The sequence below is a fragment of the Lissotriton vulgaris genome, chromosome 3_2 (genome assembly GCF_964263255.1).
Source record: "Lissotriton vulgaris chromosome 3_2, aLisVul1.2, whole genome shotgun sequence".
Taxonomy (NCBI): domain Eukaryota; kingdom Metazoa; phylum Chordata; class Amphibia; order Caudata; family Salamandridae; genus Lissotriton; species Lissotriton vulgaris.
The window spans coordinates 155675108-155696033 of record NC_141690.1 but is presented as its reverse complement, the minus strand read 5'-3'; the positions used below and the strand labels follow the sequence as shown (position 1 = coordinate 155696033).

Genomic DNA, 20926 nt, shown 5'->3' with positions numbered 1-20926 from the left:
TGATCTGACATGCCAGACTTCTGTCTCTTTCCGTCAAGCCCCCTGCACCCTCCAGTTTCACGCTAATCACACGTCATGCAGCTGCGCGCGCATCCAAGCCTCCGATTTCTGCGGACATTGCAACATTTCTGTTTAAGTGCCACCCACATGTGACACCTACCTGTGACGTTTCTAGAGCACACCTCCAGTTTACGCCTAGTCCACGCCTTCTGATTACGTACGAGTAACACGTGGATGCTGTTATCTTGTCTTCTCTCAGCTGTTACGCCTACTATATTGCTTTCTATGATGTAAATTAAGTATATAAGCTATGTACTGTCAATAAAACATTGCTCTATCCCTTCCTGAACCCTGTGTGGTTGCAGGAACATGATATCCAGTTCCGGAACGATTCCTTTTTAAGGAATAAAACCCCTAAGAACTCTAACACCACGGACTCTGTTTTCTTTCTTTCCGATTGAGTTATTATTGATTAAGTACTTACCTGCATAGAAATTAAGATGGTAAATTAAATATTTACGACACATTTACGAGATTTCAGATGGATTTTGTGGAATTGCCTCCATGCAACAGACTTAGATATGTTCTTGTGATATTCTGTTTGTTCTCCAGATGGGTTGAAGCATTCCCCAAAAGGAGGAATGATGGAATAACTGTTGCTAAATTGTTTTTAAGAGAAATAATACCGCGGTTCGGTTTCCCAGTGTCCATTGAATCAGACCGCGGACCACATTTCCAAAATGAGTTGATGCAAATGATGTGTGAAGCTCTGGACATTCGCCAGAAGGTGCATTGTGCTTACAGACCTGAGGCTTCAGGGGTGGTAGAGCAGGTAAATGGAACCATTAAAAATAGAATTGCAAAAATGTAATGTAATGTAATGTGTCTTGTAAAGCGCACTGCTGCCCTGAGGCGTCGTGGCGCTGTAGACCGCTGGGGAACCCGTCTTGGCTATCCCTGTGAGATGGTCCCTTCTGGGTATCTCCAAGGTGAAACCAGGCATCCCCGGCGAATGTGGGGGGCCGTTGTAGAGATGAGGCAAGCTAATGCCCAGAGTTGCCGAGTGTGATCCCTCGTTAGAGTAAGCACCGAGGCGAGAATTATCGAGTCCGCTGACCCTGGAATTGAACCCTGGTCCCGGGCCGTTCTCTGCTTCCGGGTCTGCCGCCTCTAACTAGTGAGCCACACCACTCCACTTAAGTGGCCATATGCTTTGCCACTTGTTTTGATGACATTGAGAAGTATTCCTGACAGGAAAACTGGATTAACTCCACATGAAATCTTGATGGGCAGGGTTATGAGACAAGCTTATGTACCTGTTAATAAATTGCTAAGCATAAATGATGATATCATATTGGACTACTGCAAAAATCTGTCTGATGTGGTAACTTCTGTGCTCCACCAGGTGGGAACTGAGTCAAATTCTAAAGAGAAAAATCCAGCTCATGATCTAGTCCCTGGAGACTGGGTTCGAGTGAAAGTACATCGCAGAAGGAACTGTTTGGTACCTCGGTGGCAGAAGCCACGACAGGTAATCCTGGTCAGTACTACTGCAGTCAAGTGTGCTGGATTGAAGAGGTGGGTACATGCCAGCCACACCATCCGTGTGCCTTCACCTGAATACCCATACGATGGTGAAAGTACAACTGACTCTAAATCTGAAGCTGAATCAGAAGAGAATCCAGATACTGAAGATCAACAGGAATGTCGACATCTGGAAGTATCAGAAGCCAGATCTGCGTCTGAAGGTGAAGGAGAAAGGGAGATTGTGGAAATACCAGATTCCGAAGATCAACTTGAAGGTCGAGAATCGGTAAAGACAGACACCAGAAAAGACGCAAAAGCAGGTGACGATAAGGTCATTGAAGTGGAAAAAGCCGAAAAGAAATCTGAAAGCTTTGAAGGCAGGAACGGAAATCCTGAAACTGGGGAAGCGGAAGTGACTCACGAAAAGGATGAGATTCCAAGTAACAGTTATGAAGGTGTTCTTAAAAGAGTGACAGAAAAGAAAGCTGAATCTGATGAAGATAAGGACATTGTACAAATCATAATCAATGACACAGTTGAAGATACAGAAAGTGAAACTGATGACAGTTCAGATGAAATTGTGTTAAGAAAAAGTCCAAGGAAAAGAGCTTGGAGAGTGGAGCATAATACAATAGAGCCAAAGACCAAGAGAATCTGTAAGGGAGATAATTGGCCTAAAGAAACTGGTGGACTGAGATTTAAGCTTGTAATAAAGCAAAAGAGACAGAAGAGCAGGTGAATGAGATCAACAGCCAGAAAGAAACATTGGGAAAGAAAATAGAGGTTGTGGAAAGGCCAAAAAGAGTAAGACGACCAAATCAGAAATACAAATCACCTGAGTGGACTTATATAGTCCTACCACCCATTGCTGAAGTTAATAGCAGTCAGGAAAATCTGTACTGCCCAAAAGAAATTGAGAAAAGTGAGTAAAGAAGTCAACTTAAGACAAAATTGATTGGTAATCAAAGTATATGATATTAAGTAAAAGTCTGTAGTTCTGTGAGACAAATATTGTAAATATAGAAGAGGTCAGAGTTGACACAAGGTCGAAGAACTGTTAGTGAACTGATATTGTAGAAACTATAGGTGACACAAGGTCGAGGAAACACTGTTAGAAAAAAAAAATGCTGATAAATAACCATAAAACGAAGTGTTCTATTTATAGAAAATGGTGTAGATGTTGTTCCATTTGTATGGGATTATTGATAATATTATGGATAATTTTAGCTATTGTTATTCCTTTCCAGGATAATTTAACAAAATTAAAATCAAATGTGAGTTTGAATAAGCCAAGTGAGAAAATGGAGGTTCATGAGACTCATGTGTATAAACCAGAGTTGCATCAAGATAGGTCCATCAGTGACTATTCACAAAACACATTTTCAAAGTTATTGCTTAAGTATATTAAAACTATGAATGTTGACGATTGTTATGTTTGTGTAAAATTACCTGCATCAGTGTCAGAAGGTGTGACGTATCATCACCTTCCTCTTACATATGGAGTAACTTGTAGTGTGATTGCAAGTTTGTTTTATCAGCTTGGAAGATTGGAATACCATTATTCCAACACAGATGAGATTTTTGCTAAATTAAGGATCGATAATTCATTGAACAAAAAGAGACCTGGAAAAGTTATGGGAGAATATTTTTTGCAAATGGAGGAATTTTCATGAGTTTGCTTTTAAACATAATTTGACGTGTAAATTAAGGTTGGAGAAAAGGACTTTTCTAGATATGGTTGAAGAGAGAAGAATTGTTTATAAAAGAAGTGAAAAAGTAAAGCATGACAAATCAAAATATTGGACATTTAATGATGAAAATCAGGATGATAAAAATGTGAATGTAGCTATAAATATAGATACGCCAATGTAAGGGAAATTCTGTATAAGAAGAGACAATACTGTGTATGACAATTATTTTGCGGGTGCAAGTCAATGTAAAGACACCTATAGAATTATAGGGGTTGGGGATTTAAAGGAGGAAAAGATCCTGTTTTCCCGGGTGTTTATATTATTTGTGGGAATAGAGCTTATTATAAGCTACCAGACCATTGGTATGGAACTTGTTATGTGCGGCAGGTCTTTCCTAAAAGTTTCCATGTAGATAGAGGTACTAATGGTAAACATGAGATAGGCAAAGTTCTTAGTAGAAATAAAAGAGAGTGTATTAGAAATAATAGGTGATGTTTTTGGAGCGTTGATACCTGCAGTGGAGATTTCGTTCAATGCAAACAGAATCCGAAAATTGTCTACAATAGTTGATCGATTGTCAACAGATACAGCAGGAGGTTTCCTGATGGTTGATACTGAAATGGTTGCCATGAGAGCAATGGTAATGCAAAATCGACTTGCCCTTGATATACTCTTAGCAAAAGAGGGAGGAGTCTGTGGGATATTGAAAGTGCAACATTGTTGTACTTATATTCCAGATAAGAGTCAAAATTTAGAAAGGTATATTACAAATTTACATAAAGAGATTGAACCACTGGAGGTTGAAGGTGTTCTTGAGAAATTAGGTAGACGTCTTACAGCAATTAAGCATTGGTTTCAAGAAATAGGTTGTTCTATAGTAGGGAAAATACTAATACCGATAACAATAATAGTAATAGTGATTTTTCTGATAAGATTATGTTGTATATGCAAGAGTAGAAGATATTTTAGAAAGTCAATAAAGAAGACAATTCAAGAAAGAAAAGCAAGAGAAACAGAAAAGAATGAAATAAAGATGGAAGAAGTCAGAGAAAATGTTCAAAGAAATAAAGGAGAAGGATACCAGAGTATAGATTATACTAATATGAAGAACTTGAAACATGTTCTGCTAAATTTTCCAAAATTTTGAGAGAATATTTGGTGATAGGATCACCAGATGAGGGAATTGATGGAGCGAGGTGGTAAATGCAAAATTGTGTGTACCCCTCGTGAAATTAATGTTCCATAACGTTAACATTTACTAATGGTGTGACGTGTTTAAATAACCAACTTTAGAGTAATATGCTTTCACAAACACAGGGGAAGTACTAATCTTGCTTGCATGGAGTGAAAGAATTCATTAATACATGTGGTTATTGTGATGTGAATTAATGCGCAGCTTAATTATAAACAAATATAATTTAAATGTGCTTATTGTAAACGTTTTGTGTTAAAAGGTCGTTGGATATGCAAGTATAAACCGCATTTATGTGGCTTATTGCTAGGCAACAACTAATAGGGAAATATTAGAATGTGGGAGGTAAACGGAAGGGTTTCATTACTATAATTAACATGAATTTGTGTTTGTTTCTATAATAGTTCCAAATGTGGCCCGTGAGCCCTAGCATGAAAATGGCCGCTCTGAGCTACGGCGAGTGAGTGCTGGTCTACGCATGAGCTTCAAAGATTTCTGCCAGCGCGAGTGAGCTGACTGTGCTTGATGTGAAGTTCAAGGCCACCCTACCCTGGAACCTAGGATGAGTGCCAAGCATGGACGATGTAATGTCCAAAGCCTGGGAAAGCTGATGCATGTTTCAAGTGCAGGATGTGCCTAGGCCACGAACTGCCTTAAACAAAGAACCTTTATTTTTCTGCTGATTCACCGTGAAAAACATGCTGTAATGATGAGGAAGTGCTCATCTACCACAAATTTGTCCAATCAGAACTCGAATTGGTGATGTTAGTTACTTTTTAGATAGATTAAGTTAGGGATTTGGTGTATAAAACCCCCTGATTTTGCTTAGAAGGGGCCGCTTTTTCGATTTCCTCTGGAGATGCTGCCGGACTGAAGATCGATTACTTGGAATGAAAGGACTTTAATTTCTGACTGATTATTTTTCTTTGCAGGTTTGTTAGGATAAGATGAGGGTGTTAGCTAGGGATGTTAGGAGAGAATTAACTTGGAACTATCTGTTCTTTGCGAAACTTCTAAATAAATGTCTATTTCTGAGCTTTTAAAATAAATGATCATTTTTGAAAATAAAGTTAAAGATTCTTATTGAATAAAGAAATAAGTAAATGCCTAAATGTCGGACATACTAAAGTTTGCTTTGAATAAAAATTAGATTAATGAAGAATATAAAAGCGGGTCTTTGATTCTTCCTACGCCTGATTTTCGTTCTAGCAGATCCATTGCCATTATGGTGGTGTGTCTGAATAAAATGGTGTTTAAATTGAAACCATGGTAAACTGTGTTACATTGCAGGTGTAAATAAAAATAGTTAAATAGGTTTAGACACTCCACCAAATGTTATAGTGAGACTCCTGAGTGGATGGCCAAATCTTTGAGCTAAATTAAATGAACAGAGTAAGTATGCAGTGCAATGGGCCCCACTGTTGAATGTTGTGTGTTTCTGAGGTTCTGGAGAAATGGCCATTGGTGATTTAGAATTTAGTTCTGGAGTCCCGCTGTAGCACTACAAATAATGGTAGAAGGTGCTATAGAAATGTCGGTAACAAGTTAAAACAAAGCATCACAAGTGAAACAATAATATAAACACTGGGTCACATTCCATATAAACCCTCTACTGTCATGTGCTTATCTAGGTTCCTGATCGATACTGTGACCTTATGCCCCTATTCGGCTATAAAGCCCTTTATTCCCTATATTGGCATAACCGTTCAAGTGCGATTTTCTGAAAAGTCATCTCTGGCCTCACACGAGCAGAGCCACAGAGCCACATTCCAGCATGACTCTCTGCTACTTCCTTTGCGACCAATTAGTGCAATGACAGAGCAGCAGTCACTATCTGATATTCCTAGATAACACTCCGAGTTCTTCAACAAGATAAAAACTTAGCAAACCTGGAAATCCCCGCTTGCTATGTTTTGATTAGTAATGGAACTCTAATGAGCAACTGATAACTATCACTTCCTAGTGACATCTTTAATTGACGTCTTATGTCCAGCAAACTTGCGTCAAACCCGGCACCTGTCAGGTATAAATATTACCAACGTTGCCTTAAGCAATGAGCGTTGCCTGTTGCTGATGCCAGCTGCCTGCATGACCAGTGTTGGTAACAACTAGCACTCTGTCGCTGCAGCCTGCTATCCTGTGGTGGTGAAGCTACTGATTACCATTATCGCCGCTACAGCGCGAACTGTGGTTCAGTACGCTTGAGGAGCCGTGCAGCCGTCCTCTGCGAAGACATCCAGCCCAGCTGCCCGCGGATGCTGTCACCCCTCCTTCCTCGACGCGCTGAGAGAAGCCGCTGCATTTCTCGTGCAGAGAAATCCAGTCCCGGCGCTTCCGGTTTACCCTCGCAGGTGACTGGGATATCGAGAGAGACCCCTGAAGGAGATACCAATCCTCCATCATTCTATTCAGAGGTATGGTGTTGACTAAACCCTTAGAAGAGAATTCTTGAAACAAACCTTGGCAAAACCAACTTAACTTAAGCTACTTACTTACTCCCCCTTCTCACGTGTTAGGCTTAGGTCAGGCACACCGGGGTAGGCTTAGTTAGAAGCACCAGTTGAGTATGTTAGCCTAATGTATATATGACTGTATATATGTTTTATTACTTTTAAACCATTGTATGGCTAAGAAACCATATCAATGCTTTTACAGTTCTATTTCGCAATTCTTATCTTACTGTACGTACTTTTTATAATAACAGTTATTGCAATTGTGGCAATACATTTCTCTTGTATGAGAAGAAAGACTGTTCAATAAATGTTAACCTTTATTGATACACGCCCGTCTCTCTATTCTCTACATACCGTGAAAGTAAACTGCACTAGACTGACTGAGTGAAATCTATGTCTATTGTTTCACACGACCCTAGAGATCGACTCTTGATCTGAGGAGCAAAGTTGTCATGTTGCACGGTTGTTGGAAAACTGAATCCCTTCTTGTCTGTGCCAAGGAAGCTGATCACTTCCTATGCAGAGAAGAAAGTTTCCAGTGACCTCTGAGCTAGTTGGTAACACAACCCAATTAAGTTTAGCATAGTCAGTGGAGGCCTGGAATATAGCCAGTTCCACGTCGATACTACTGTTTATGTTATTCCAATGCGCAGGGCCTAGTGGGAAACTAGGAACTACACTACATGGCGCCCTAACGTTTGGTAAGGCGATAAACTAACGTAAGACTTGTAGAGTAACTCAGTCGTGCATATTTCACACCCCTTTCTCCCGTAAATACTCCAATAGACGTCTGGAGTGGGTGAAAGGTTAAAATCCGCCCGACCTTAGTAGGAAGAGATTCCTATGTAAAGCTCCGGTTTATTCAACGTTGAAGGATACAGTGTTCCAAAATATTGTGCATCTAATCTTTGTCTCCTTGGAGACCTACTCTGCAAACCTCGCATTTTTACAATGCCAGAAAACGGCACCTCTGGGGCCGCAGTAGATGCGACTCGGCAAGGTCCCGAACAAGCAGACCCGGATGCTATTATCATCCCGGTCCAGTTAAGAAGATCTATAACTTTAAAACTTATAGAAAACGGACTGACACCTCAAGGTGGTACAGTAATTTTCGTGATAGAGGCTCACGAATATCGGCAGACAGAGGTATTCTATTCATGGATAAACTTTCCAGCGGTAAACGCTATAACACAAGAGTTTCACTATTACAAAATAGAGGAACCTCCGGGAGAGTATGCTCCTTTCGAGGAGATTGAAATCCCACTTAAATTTCAAGAGCACCTGCTCTGGTTTAATGGCGCCCTAAAACACAATGATCACATTACCAGGCTCGGTCCACTAGGTAGACCAGGAGCCACGTGGCCGGTTCTAGCCAGCTACACACCACATCCTGACATTGCAAGAATGTCTAGAGAAGAGCTGTTAGCACAGCTAAACACATTAATAAAAATACATAGGCAATTAGTCCAATATGTAATACGGACTGCAACAGTCCAGCCAGCTGTTAATTCACCACAGCTGACCCCTCATCAGGGGAACACAAATAAAATTACACCACAGAACATACAGTCATGTCTTGGTAAAACACCCGTAAAACGGGAACAAATTCCTTTCTGGTTAGCCCAGAAAATCACTCAAATAGAGGCAGTATTTCCTGATACTACCCCTATTGAGAAACACAGAATCTTGACCATCTGCCTTCCTATGGGAATCGCACCACACGTGGAGGACTGCGACACTTGGGGTACAGTCTTTGCTTCCATTTACACAAAAACACACGGTGTTCCGTCTATGGCGGTAATACCAGACGTGCTAAAACAGATTCAAAATGAATTCGGTCCAGAGCCAGTTTTAAATCTAGGTATGAAATTACTGAAAGACTTCAAGCAGGTCACGGCTATATTATTAGCCAATGTAAAGGGAGAAGCAGCATCTGTGGCGATTCGCCAGAAGTTGAGGGAAACCGATATAAAAGATCCTGTTGAGCTTGCAAAAATCATAGAAAAATGCTATGAAGAATTAGGTAGAGACAGCTTGGGTGGGAAACCAGTAAAACCCCAACTGCTCGAAAATCCTGAAAAATTATTTATTAAAAATAATTTAAACACTCCTAAAAAGAGCTGGGATGGAAATAAACAATCCACTCCCAAGGAAAAAGTTTTCCAGTCCAGAGGAAGGTCTCCTCGACGGAGGGAAAGAACTCCGACTCGAGAACGCCAGTCTCCCCAACGGGAGCCCTCTGAGAAAAGATATAACCTTAGAAATAGGGATAATATAAAAAGACCTGATAGATATCAAAGTATTGATACACGTCCCTCTCGATCTCTTCCACAGAATTCGGAAAGAAGAGGACGGTCAGACCCAGGAGAGCACACCAAGTCCAAAGACAAGGAACCTGCTCAAAATAAGAAATCTCAATTTCAGAAAAAGAAGGTAGCCAGTATTAGAGTAATCAACCATGCAGAGAATACTGAGGACACAGTTGAAAAACGGGGAGTGGGCATTGACAATGTTGGACAGTGCAGCAGAGATCAGTATAGCGCGCAAGAACTTGATGAGTCATCTGGAGACAGTGGACACGAATGAATACATTCAGGTTGAAACTGCCGACGCCAGACTTACCGAGCCCCATAAAATATACGAAATAACATTGCGTATGGAGGGTGATAAGACTAGGAAAATTAAGGGTCTATTTTGGGATAAGCTCTCAAAAGGCTATGATATTCTGTTAGCTGAAAAAGATTGGCCCCCGGAGTTTGTCAGGGAGTGCCCTCGTGGCGAAGAGGTGATTATGCCTGCCTTCTCGAATCACATACCGATTCATAAAAAATACACATATGCAAGGAAATGGGCAGTAGCCCAGGCACCTGCATTGTATAAAAATCATGTAGGATGGGATGAGGACTCTCCGCCTCACAAAATCCAACTAAAAAGTGAACCAACTGCCCAACGGCAGTATCCCATAAAGCAAGAAGCTAAAAAACAGGTCAGGGAGATCTTAGATCAACTTGAGTACCAGGGGGTGATTGAAACATGCACCTCTCAAATGAACAATCCTTTGTTTCCTGTCTCCAAGCCAGACAATTCATATCGTCTAGTTTTGGACTACAGACATCTTAATACATGTTGCAAAACTTTTGCAGTACAGAACTCGCATAGTGCAGCCCTAATGAATAACATAGTTAGGAAAAAATATAAAACGACATTAGACATTTCTAATGGTTTCTTTTGTCAAAACATTGCACCAGAAAGCAGATACTTGACCGCTTTCTCCGCATTTGGGTCGCAGAAAAAATTCTGTCGACTCCCACAGGGGTTCAAGAACAGCCCAGGACTATTCTCAGCTAGAGTAACAGAGTTACTACAAATCTATGATGATGAAGCATTATCTTACGTAGATGATATTTATCTCACAGACGACGACTTGGATACTCACTTGAAAAGAGTGAACACCATTATACTTGGGTTCGCAGCAGAGGGTTACAAATTCAACTTTAAAAAGTCCCGAATTGCCCATCTGACAGTACTATTTTTAGGGTACGAATTATCAAGTGAAGGGAAAAGCCTAGCGGACAACTTCTTAGAGAAGTGCGCTGTACTCCAAGCTCCAAAAACGCTGAAGAATTTACAATCAATACTAGGTTTTCTGAATTTCGGAAGAACTTACATTCTAAATTACGCAGAGAGGGTTAAACCTCTCTACGAACTAATAAAACCTGATTTAAAACAAATCAATTGGACTCAAAAACACACAGAAATTTTTAGATCACTGCAAACAGACATGTTAGCAAAAACAAAATTAGACACACGTGACAACACACGTGATCTTGTAATCCGAGTCATCCCAGGAAGATGCGGATTCACGTACCTAACCTCTAATGAAGGAGAAAAGGTACCAATTTCAATTAAATCTCACTTGTACACACAAGCAGAAAAAACATTCAGTTGCACAGAAAAAACTGTGAACGCAGTGCAAATCGCATTAGCAAATGAAAGAGAACTAGCACACGGCAAACGGATTAATATCCTCACAGCGGAATCCGCCTTCGAGGCGCTATTCAGCCCAGTAAACCTGCCTACAGTGTCACTGGATCCAAAATGGATACAGTGCATAGATTCTCTAGGAGCGGAAGACGTGAAATACTATTTTGCCCCTCAATACGAAGAACTGAATGATTTAGAATATGAAGAAGAATATCCTCTGCCAATCGAAATCCTGCCTCTCCCACAATACGCATGTATAATCTATACAGATAGCTTTGTACAGCATTTTAATGTAGAGAGTAAATCCTACAATGCAGCATGTGCGATCATTAAAGGTCGTTGGCTGTGCGGTAAATTCAGACCGAAAGTAACAAAAACTGAATCTGTAAGAAACTGTTCGGTTCAAAGAACTGAGATCAGATCTTTAAAGATGGCGCTCGAAAACGCAGAACGCGAATTCCCCACACTTATCGTGTGCGATTCTCATTTTTGCGTCAATTCTTACAATAACAAACTGCAGAGTTGGATCGAAAACGACTACAAAGATGACACAGGTGCCACAATAAAGCATAAAAAGCTCTGGAACGAGGTAGCTCTTTTACACAAAGAACTACAAAAGACTCACGTGATTCACGCACAGAGTCTTCAACGTGATGGCGTTCACGTTGCAGGGAATTCATTGGCTAATACAGCCAAAGCGGAAGCAACTAACCCGGCTTCCGTAGCCACAAAAAAGCGTACAGATAAGTATATAGACGGGGAAACAATGCTGGCAGTAAAAACGACCGTAAAAGGCGACTGTGCAGCACTACCCGTAAACTATCCACTCAATTATGCATACATAATCGATGCAAACTCCGTTCCTTTTGCTCGAATCCCTGGAGTGGGGGATAGAGTAATTCCAAACAGGAGCAGGAGGGGCTTCCTATTACTGGAAGCACACATGGGGTTGGGTCTGAAACACCAAACAATCAAAGCCTCTCTGAAAGAATTACAATCAGAGTACTGGTGGCCAGGAATGAGTATAGATATTCAATGTTTTGCTCAAAATTGTGAAGACTGCAACAGAGATCGCAGAAATGAAAAGGCCAGTGTAGTTTCAGGATCCCTTCTAGACAGCATAAGGCGGTCTATCTGCGCAATCAAAGAAGAGAAGCGCGTCCCAGTGTACAACGTTTAAGACGAAATACACTTAAATAATGAGGCCCCCAGCGCTCGGCTGACGCTAGAACGGTTATAAAAGATTAGCGAGTCCATATCGGCACATACGCAATTACCACGTTCCATTCTGACCAGGGTCCTGCTTTTAGCTCTCGAGCTTATGGGGAGGCCATGGCTAGCATGGGAATTGGGTTGCGGTATTCTTGTCCGTCGCATAAGTGTGGTAGAAAGAAAAAACCGGGATATAAAGCAATCTATAACAGCGAAGGTATTAGGTTCAGGCGCTGGGTGGGTCAAACATTTAATAAGTGTCCAGACTAGTCTTAACAACATGCCAAGAAATTCTCTAAAAGGTTTCAGCCCATACGAACTATTGTTCGGAATTAGAATGAACGTTCAGGACCTCGATAGTCAGATGTCAGTGGTACAAAAAGAAACAAAGCAGTTTGAAGTAAAAGACCGTTTGGCTGTTTTACAGGAACTGAATGAAACAAGAAAATCATTAAGCAACATAAAGTTAAAGCAACAGCCAAATACCACTGACGAGGCACCACCCGCAACAGCCCCAGCAAGGCCTGTCTGGATTCCAAAGATTGGGGATCTAGTCAGAGAAAAGATCGCGGTTAAGAAGGAATTTGGGCCTTCTTACAGAAAAGCAGTACCTGTCTTAGCAGTCACCGGAACAAGATCAGTTGTGCTACCGCCCCTTGCTGGTAAAAAGGAGAACAGAGTCGTGTCCATCGATCTGGTAAAACCACAAGCATGTGGCCTATAATCAACAGTAGGCCCAGTGGACTCCCAAGAAACAACAGAATACCCAAACTTGCAACAATCCAAGAGGTTCAAACTGAAAGACTCATCACATTCGATCAGCCTGCAGTGCACAATGAAGGACTATGCAATAATGCCATGGAACTCGTGCCTCTTGAAACACAGATTGAAACAGTTCGTCAAGAAACAACACCAGTCTACAATGATGTGGCATCAGAAAGTGCTACCGAAAGACAGATTGAAAGAATTGACAGAACTGCCTCTGGTTATTTCATCAACTTCGACAACTTCTCTGAAGATTTTAACGACCCCGAAGTGATGCCAGAAACAAAAAAAGTCTTTTAAAGAAAAAGCAACGGAACTCTTTCATCAACTGAAGCAAATCTACTTTATTTCCCCTTGGCTAGAGTTCTGGTTCGGTCTAGGTGTATTTTTCCTCCTGCTTTGGCTCATCATGGTACTGTGTTTGGGAAAATTCATTGAAGGAAAATATATTACAATGGACACAGCAAGTCAGAACATCAACCTAGTCCTGAAACCACACAGATCATCCCACGTGAAGAAAAGAGAACTGTCAACAGTAAATGTCACAGCAATTCCAATACCTGGTGGGGTAGTATGGGAGAAAACAGACTATGAGATCTATGGTCCGGTCGAAATCCTGAAGTATCCTCATCAACTAAAGGTTTCCTTAAGTGACTTTGTTACACCTAGTACATTCTCTGATGATTGGGACTTTAACAGTATTAATGACATGATGTCTGATTTAGTAATGTCAGCTAGATTCACAGATCATGATTATTTACAAGGTTCATCTAGTTATGAGCAGTTATTCTGTTACACCCACTATGGGGATCATTACTTGCATAAATCTGCACAGCCTAGAAATGTTTTTATGTATAATCAATGGGAACATTGTTCTACACCACCTAAAAGCAGTTCTAAAGCATTTTTTGAGAAATTCAAATATTTTTCAGGGTTTAACACCAGTGATGCAGAAACGTTTTATTATAAACTGTTAGATAAAACAGGAATGAAAACAATGCTGACAAATTCTAAATTGATATATTCAGAAGCATTTTATGACAAAATGATGACATTTGGTTTTGATTATTGGAAAAATAATATTGAAACGAAAACAATTTGGGGTACAAAAGATTGGCAGGTGCAAGGCTTAGAAGCACTGTTTAGAACCTGCATGATACCAGAACAAATGTTATTTTTAAATGACACTGTACACCAAACATCTTGTCTTGGCCTAGCTAAGAACAAAGACCTTAAAACACCGTCTATACCAAAGCCAATAGCTGAGAATGCAACTGCAGATAATGAGTTAGACGTGTCACACATTTTACATTTCAACAGAACACATCCTGATTGGAAAAAGTGGTTAATCTGGCCTACAGACACAAATAGCTGTCAAGATAGGTTCCTGAATAAAACACAGGGGTTAAAAATGACCAGATTAGACCCTAGATACTCCCAGAGACAACATCCAGGGATTGTAACCACATACAGTGTAGGGAAACTCTGCCTAGAATGGCTAACTACATCCACAATGGCTGAAATTAAGCAACACTTGTCTTTATTAAAAGATGGTGCTGATTTGCGCGATTTCATTCTTGGACCACGCAAACAGCGTCAAAAGCGTTTCATAGCGACCAGTATCTATGCAGCTTACAACGAGGCTTGGAAAGTAAAGCAAATTGAAACTGCTGAAAAAATACGAGAAATTGATCGTATTAATTTGGAGAAAACACTTTCTGTGGTAGACAATGGGTTAATGACTCTGTCTTCCAGAATATATTCTTTGGACAATATTGTATCCTCTGCCTTTGATGTGATAGACAGAGATTTGCTAATGTTACAACATGGCCAGTCTCAATTACGCTCTATTATAGAACTAGGCTGGACGTTGCAAAATCTTCGTTCAGGCTATGTGCCTTGGCGTTTAATTAACACAACGTCATTGTTTTCCATTTTTAACCTTACTGATAAACAGATCAGTTTGGCACAGAAAGGAGCAGACTATACAATCTTGAGCATCGAGAAACTCGAGAGATTACCATTGACAATGTCAGAGAGTCCTGTCATTGAATGGATAATACACGGGATTATCACAATTCCGATAACAACTTTCCGATTTCATAAATGCCTTGAATACATACCTGCTGGCCAGTATGAACAATTGGGTAAGGGATATATAAAATCCGAATGGAAATTACCATACACTCATTCTTGCTATAGTGACAGCGACAAAAATGTATTTCTTAGTGGTGACAACTGTAAACACTCACTAAGCGGTATACTTTTGTGTCAGGGTATTAATTTACACGGAGCATGTGATGGAAATTCAAACAACCTCTCATGCCACCAGCTAGTCACACCTGCAACTCAGATAGAGCCCTTCTTTATGCAACTCGCAAACGGGAGTTACATTCTAAGAACGGATCACAGGTGCTGTGGCCTCGCGCCCGGACTAAGTTATCTAGTAGAAGTAACGTCCATGGTCAAATGCTGTATGCAAGCATTGTTCCCGAGCGGGCCTCCAGACATAGTGACTCCCATCTGGCCTCGTCTGAATCTCTATTCTATACGAATTGATACATTAAGCAAAATGAAATCTGTGCTTTTAAAGACAACAGTGCCTATAACGTCATCTAAAGAGACGTATGATCTTCTAGTCGCAAGGACGGCTACTGAGGTCCATGACCTTTTATCAACAAATTGCCCCGTGCATTTCGTACAAATGCTCGACCAACTCCTTAACATGTCTAGTGCTACAAGCATCCCAGGCATATTTAAGACAGTCTTTACGGGACTGCTAACACCCTTCCAGGCAATTTTGGGAATCTTTCCTAATTTTGTGCACTCCATCTTTGGTGGTATTCCACTATTTTTGGGACTCATCGCAGGGATTCTATTTTTGACCCTCCTGCTTCGATATGGCAAGCCTCGGCTCAGACATAGCTCCCATGGGAATGGAAGAGACAATCCTAGCAATGCGCTACAGGGACAGGATAACTAACGTCCTCGGATTGGCCAGGCTGAGAGATCTAAACATGACCTGGTTCCTTTCATTCAGACCGATATGGCAAAATTGCATTTTACCTGTGCTACGGTGTATGCTTTGCGGCGAGGAATGCGTGTTGGACATCTGTCTTTCACTTCCATCAGCAGTACCAATGGACGTCGATACTTTGCTCAGTCCAATAACGGCTCACGCATTGTGTTGTCCCCAGCGGCTACCAATCCTGATGACGGCATTCGTGGAGACTCCTGTACTACAGCCAAGTGGTAACAGTGGAGCGAGTGACAAAAGCAACATCATCCAGGTACAACGTTCTGTGAGCATTGCTGGTCCTGACTACGATGACAGCAATCATTCTCACACCTGCCAAGTTACAGCGCTATCTAATTTGGTTGAACTATCACCTGATTTTGTAGACCAATTCTTTGCGAGCCTGTCTGATACGATGTTCTCTCCCATAGAGAAACAATAACTTTTTAAACTTTTGAGAAGCTTTCCGACACACAGCGTTCCCATGAACTCTGAATTCGGCCTTCAGTTTTGATCAACAAAAAACTGCCAGTAGCTTTGGAAATCTATTTTCTTTGAATTGGACATTTTTAAAATATTGACCTTTTTCTTCTTTTTGGCACGAACAATTCTTTGCTTAACGTAAAAACTATTCTTAGAGAACAGAAGCTTCTCACTTCTATTTCTAAACACATCTAGAGACATAACAACATAACACCAGCCTCTAGCACACATGTAATTACAATGCATTTTTATGTGATGATTTATCTCGCATTTCTTCTGTCAGAGATACTTCATGTGTAATTCTTTATGCATAATCGTTCATTGATTTCATATGCAATAATTTTTGAATGATTACTATGTTTTAAAACTACGTACAGTACCTAAATTCCATGTATTACAAGTACGCCTATTTCGAATGCATTTATGTATTTTGGGGTGGGCTATGTTACACAATGTTACACATGCATCTAATTGCTTAGTTTTAGTAATTTTGATGGACATGAATTCGTGGAGTGGGTGTCATGTGCTTATCTAGGTGCCTGATCGATACTGTGACCTTATGCCCCTATTCGGCTATAAAGCCCTTTATTCCCTATATTGGCATAACCGTTCAAGTGCGATTTTCTGAAAAGTCATCTCTGGCCTCACACGAGCAGAGCCACAGAGCCACATTCCAGCATGACTCTCTGCTACTTCCTTTGCGACCAATTAGTGCAATGACAGAGCAGCAGTCACTATCTGATATTCCTAGATAACACTCCGAGTTCTTCAACAAGATAAAAACTTAGCAAACCTGGAAATCCCCGCTTGCTATGTTTTGATTAGTAATGGAACTCTAATGAGCAACTGATAACTATCACTTCCTAGTGACATCTTTAATTGACGTCTTATGTCCAGCAAACTTGCGTCAAACCCGGCACCTGTCAGGTATAAATATTACCAACGTTGCCTTAAGCAATGAGCGTTGCCTGTTGCTGATGCCAGCTGCCTGCATGACCAGTGTTGGTAACAACTAGCACTCTGTCGCTGCAGCCTGCTATCCTGTGGTGGTGAAGCTACTGATTACCATTATCGCCGCTACAGCGCGAACTGTGGTTCAGTACGCTTGAGGAGCCGTGCAGCCGTCCTCTGCGAAGACATCCAGCCCAGCTGCCCGCGGACGCTGTCACCCCTCCTTCCTCGACGCGCTGAGAGAAGCCGCTGCATTTCTCGTGCAGAGAAATCCAGTCCCGGCGCTTCCGGTTTACCCTCGCGGGTGACTGGGATATCGAGAGAGACCCCTGAAGGAGATACCAATCCTCCATCATTCTATTCAGAGGTATGGTGTTGACTAAACCCTTAGAAGAGAATTCTTGAAACAAACCTTGGCAAAACCAACTTAACTTAAGCTACTTACTTACTCCCCCTTCTCACGTGTTAGGCTTAGGTCAGGCACACCGGGGTAGGCTTAGTTAGAAGCACCAGTTGAGTATGTTAGCCTAATGTATATATGACTGTATATATGTTTTATTACTTTTAAACCATTGTATGGCTAAGAAACCATATCAATGCTTTTACAGTTCTATTTCGCAATTCTTATCTTACTGTACGTACTTTTTATAATAACAGTTATTGCAATTGTGGCAATACATTTCTCTTGTATGAGAAGAAAGACTGTTCAATAAATGTTAACCTTTATTGATACACGCCCGTCTCTCTATTCTCTACATACCGTGAAAGTAAACTGCACTAGACTGACTGAGTGAAATCTATGTCTATTGTTTCACACGACCCTAGAGATCGACTCTTGATCTGAGGAGCAAAGTTGTCATGTTGCACGGTTGTTGGAAAACTGAATCCCTTCTTGTCTGTGCCAAGGAAGCTGATCACTTCCTATGCAGAGAAGAAAGTTTCCAGTGACCTCTGAGCTAGTTGGTAACACAACCCAATTAAGTTTAGCATAGTCAGTGGAGGCCTGGAATATAGCCAGTTCCACGTCGATACTACTGTTTATGTTATTCCAATGCGCAGGGCCTAGTGGGAAACTAGGAACTACACTACACTACAATCACTAGTTGATCACGAACAAGGTGTGTTCATAATTCCTTGGGAACAAGGATCACTATCATTCCACTAAAAATAGAACATCAAAAACATGGTTTGTGGCCATTATTTTATGCTGATTTTTAAAACTATAACCACATGCACATCGTATATGGAGAAAATGGCTATCTACCAACACAAAGGTACTTGCAGCATCAGATCAGTATCCAGAAGGATGAGGTCTTAGCACAGATATGTGCTCATGGGGGTCTACACCTTAGTGGAAATTGGAGTGTGGGTCATCCTACATAAAGAACACGCAACAAGGAATGCATACGGCCTCTCAAAGTTTGGGCCTCAGGCTAGTGCAAAAGTCAGCTGGGTGACAAGTTGGTAGGCTTAGGGAATCCCCAAATGTAGCTCTGGACACTTCCTCTGCCACAGGCATCAATGAGGGTTGCGATAGACTTGAGCTCAATCTCGCACTGGAAGGTTAGTGGTTACCAGCAAAAGGGCAAGATGGGGTGAAGGGGCCTCAGAATTGTGAGAAAAGCTTTGGCACAGAGAGGGCCGGCATTCAGGACTTCGCTCACCTTCATTTTATGTATATTGGGAAGCCCTCCTCTGTGCTCTAGTGAGGGGGCAGAGAGGGCTTCTTGACGCTGTCTTGCTGCTTTACGCCTTCATGTGCTGGCTGGGACTTTCACACAGGCAGGAGACAAAAATCTCTCTTTTGCAGAATGATTTAGTTTAATTATTTAGCCCTCAGCCGTTGGCAAACATCACAATGGCAATGAGGGATATTGCATTCCTTCAGTTCGAAAATGTAACCAATCAGGTTGGGACAGACTTTTCCTCCTAGAATAGGATGCTGGGTAGAGAAAGCCTGCCATTTTTCTCACCAAACATTGGGAGGGCTGATCCCTACAGAACACCAGATAGGTACGCTCTCAATTGGTCAACTCTGGTGGGACCCTTATGAATTCATTCCGTACAAATTCTGGGGGCAAAAGAAGCAAGATGGAGCAAGAAGTAGGGGGGCGATGTGCAAACTCTATATGGACAACACTTATTCATTGTACAATCAATCAGATGTCCTTGAACATTTATGGTAACTATAAGGATATGCGTACCCAAAGGGGGATAGCTATTAGTCTTCTGTAAGGACCTGTTCTGATTTTTTGACTCGTTACTGCAAATTTAATCCAGATATGGATTGCAAAGACTGCACTCCTTGCCACTCAATAAATAACAAAATCAAGTGTACCCATTACTAGATAACTGGCACTAATGTATGATCTAACACAGCCTAAAGCTACAAAGATGCTGCCCCCAGACAGGTAGTTTGTTGTGGGCAAAAGTGCGAGTACCACCTTTTCAAGACTACGGAGTGTGCAGACCAATTTAGCATCGCCACGATCTTAGGCTATGGCCAAGAGTGCATCAGATTTGCAGCCTAGAGATGCAAAAGGTCCCACATTTCCTAGAGTTTGAGCTATTGGCACTGTAAATGACCGTGCCTTTTATTTATGTGTCATTTTTAAAACAGATAAATAAAAGGCATTGTCATTTACAATGCCAATAGTTTAAACTGTCGCAAATGCGAGACCTATTGCATGGTATAGGAGAGAGTGTGTATAGTGCTCGAGGGTGTAGTTACAGTCTACCAAGTAACACACATAACAAGGGTGTGGGTGTCACCATGGGAGGTTACAAAATGAGGTGCCCTATGGCCGCACTACTCAGCCTATTGACCAATGAACAGCCACAGTTTACAGTGGACAATGACACAAGCCAATGGAAAAATATGGGGAAAGAGTGGGTGGAGCTTCAAGTCCCTACCTGAATACAGCATGCCTCGCAGAGCAGCGCATGTGCTCCCCAGGCGCGACCTAAAATAGAGGGTAACTTCATTATGAGAGTCAAGAGGTGGGGACACGATAGCTTGAACAATCAATAGGAGACATTCAACTCTACACTTCTCACAGATTTTTATTTCTCCAGAAATCTAGAGTTTCTAAATGTGTATGTCGCAAGAATGAAAACTGCTTACTAAATTTTACCCACTATAAAGCCTTTTCCAAACAAAGGCTGGCTCTCCTACATTGTTACTGTAAAATCTTCGCACATCTGCGCTCTGCCCGACACCAGATATGGCATTCTTAACAGAGCTCCAAAACCTGATCATGTTGGTTAATAATTTAGGCCAGCCTACCCTTGTATCAAGTTGTGACCACTCCTACGATGTGGTTCCTTGATACCTGCAAAGATCAGACTGGCACCATCAAGTAATTGCGTCTGCATACTTGGAAACTTGCTTTTCTGAAGCGGAAGCCAGATTTTACAAACGGAATCGCTGCAGAAAAGCCCATACTATCACTAAATAATATTAACGTGTGCAAGATACATTTCGGCAGCAAAGGGTAACCGGGCTTATTCAAACTAAAACAATTAATGTCACACGAAATTGCGTCTTGCTCTTGTGCTTTCATAAATCTTGATTCACCCCCTCCAAAATTCGGACAATTACCATTACTGATCTAAAAATCTAATATGGTATCCATAAAATAGCTTCAAGTGA

At 41.3% G+C, this 20926-nt stretch overlaps 1 protein-coding gene across 3 annotated transcripts in view; it reads right to left on the bottom strand.

Annotated features, from left to right (window-relative positions):
* TBC1D14 (TBC1 domain family member 14) overlaps positions 1-20926 on the bottom strand; it is a 944726-nt gene that overhangs the window by 551070 nt on the left and 372730 nt on the right. The gene's annotated exons all lie outside the window — the stretch shown is intronic.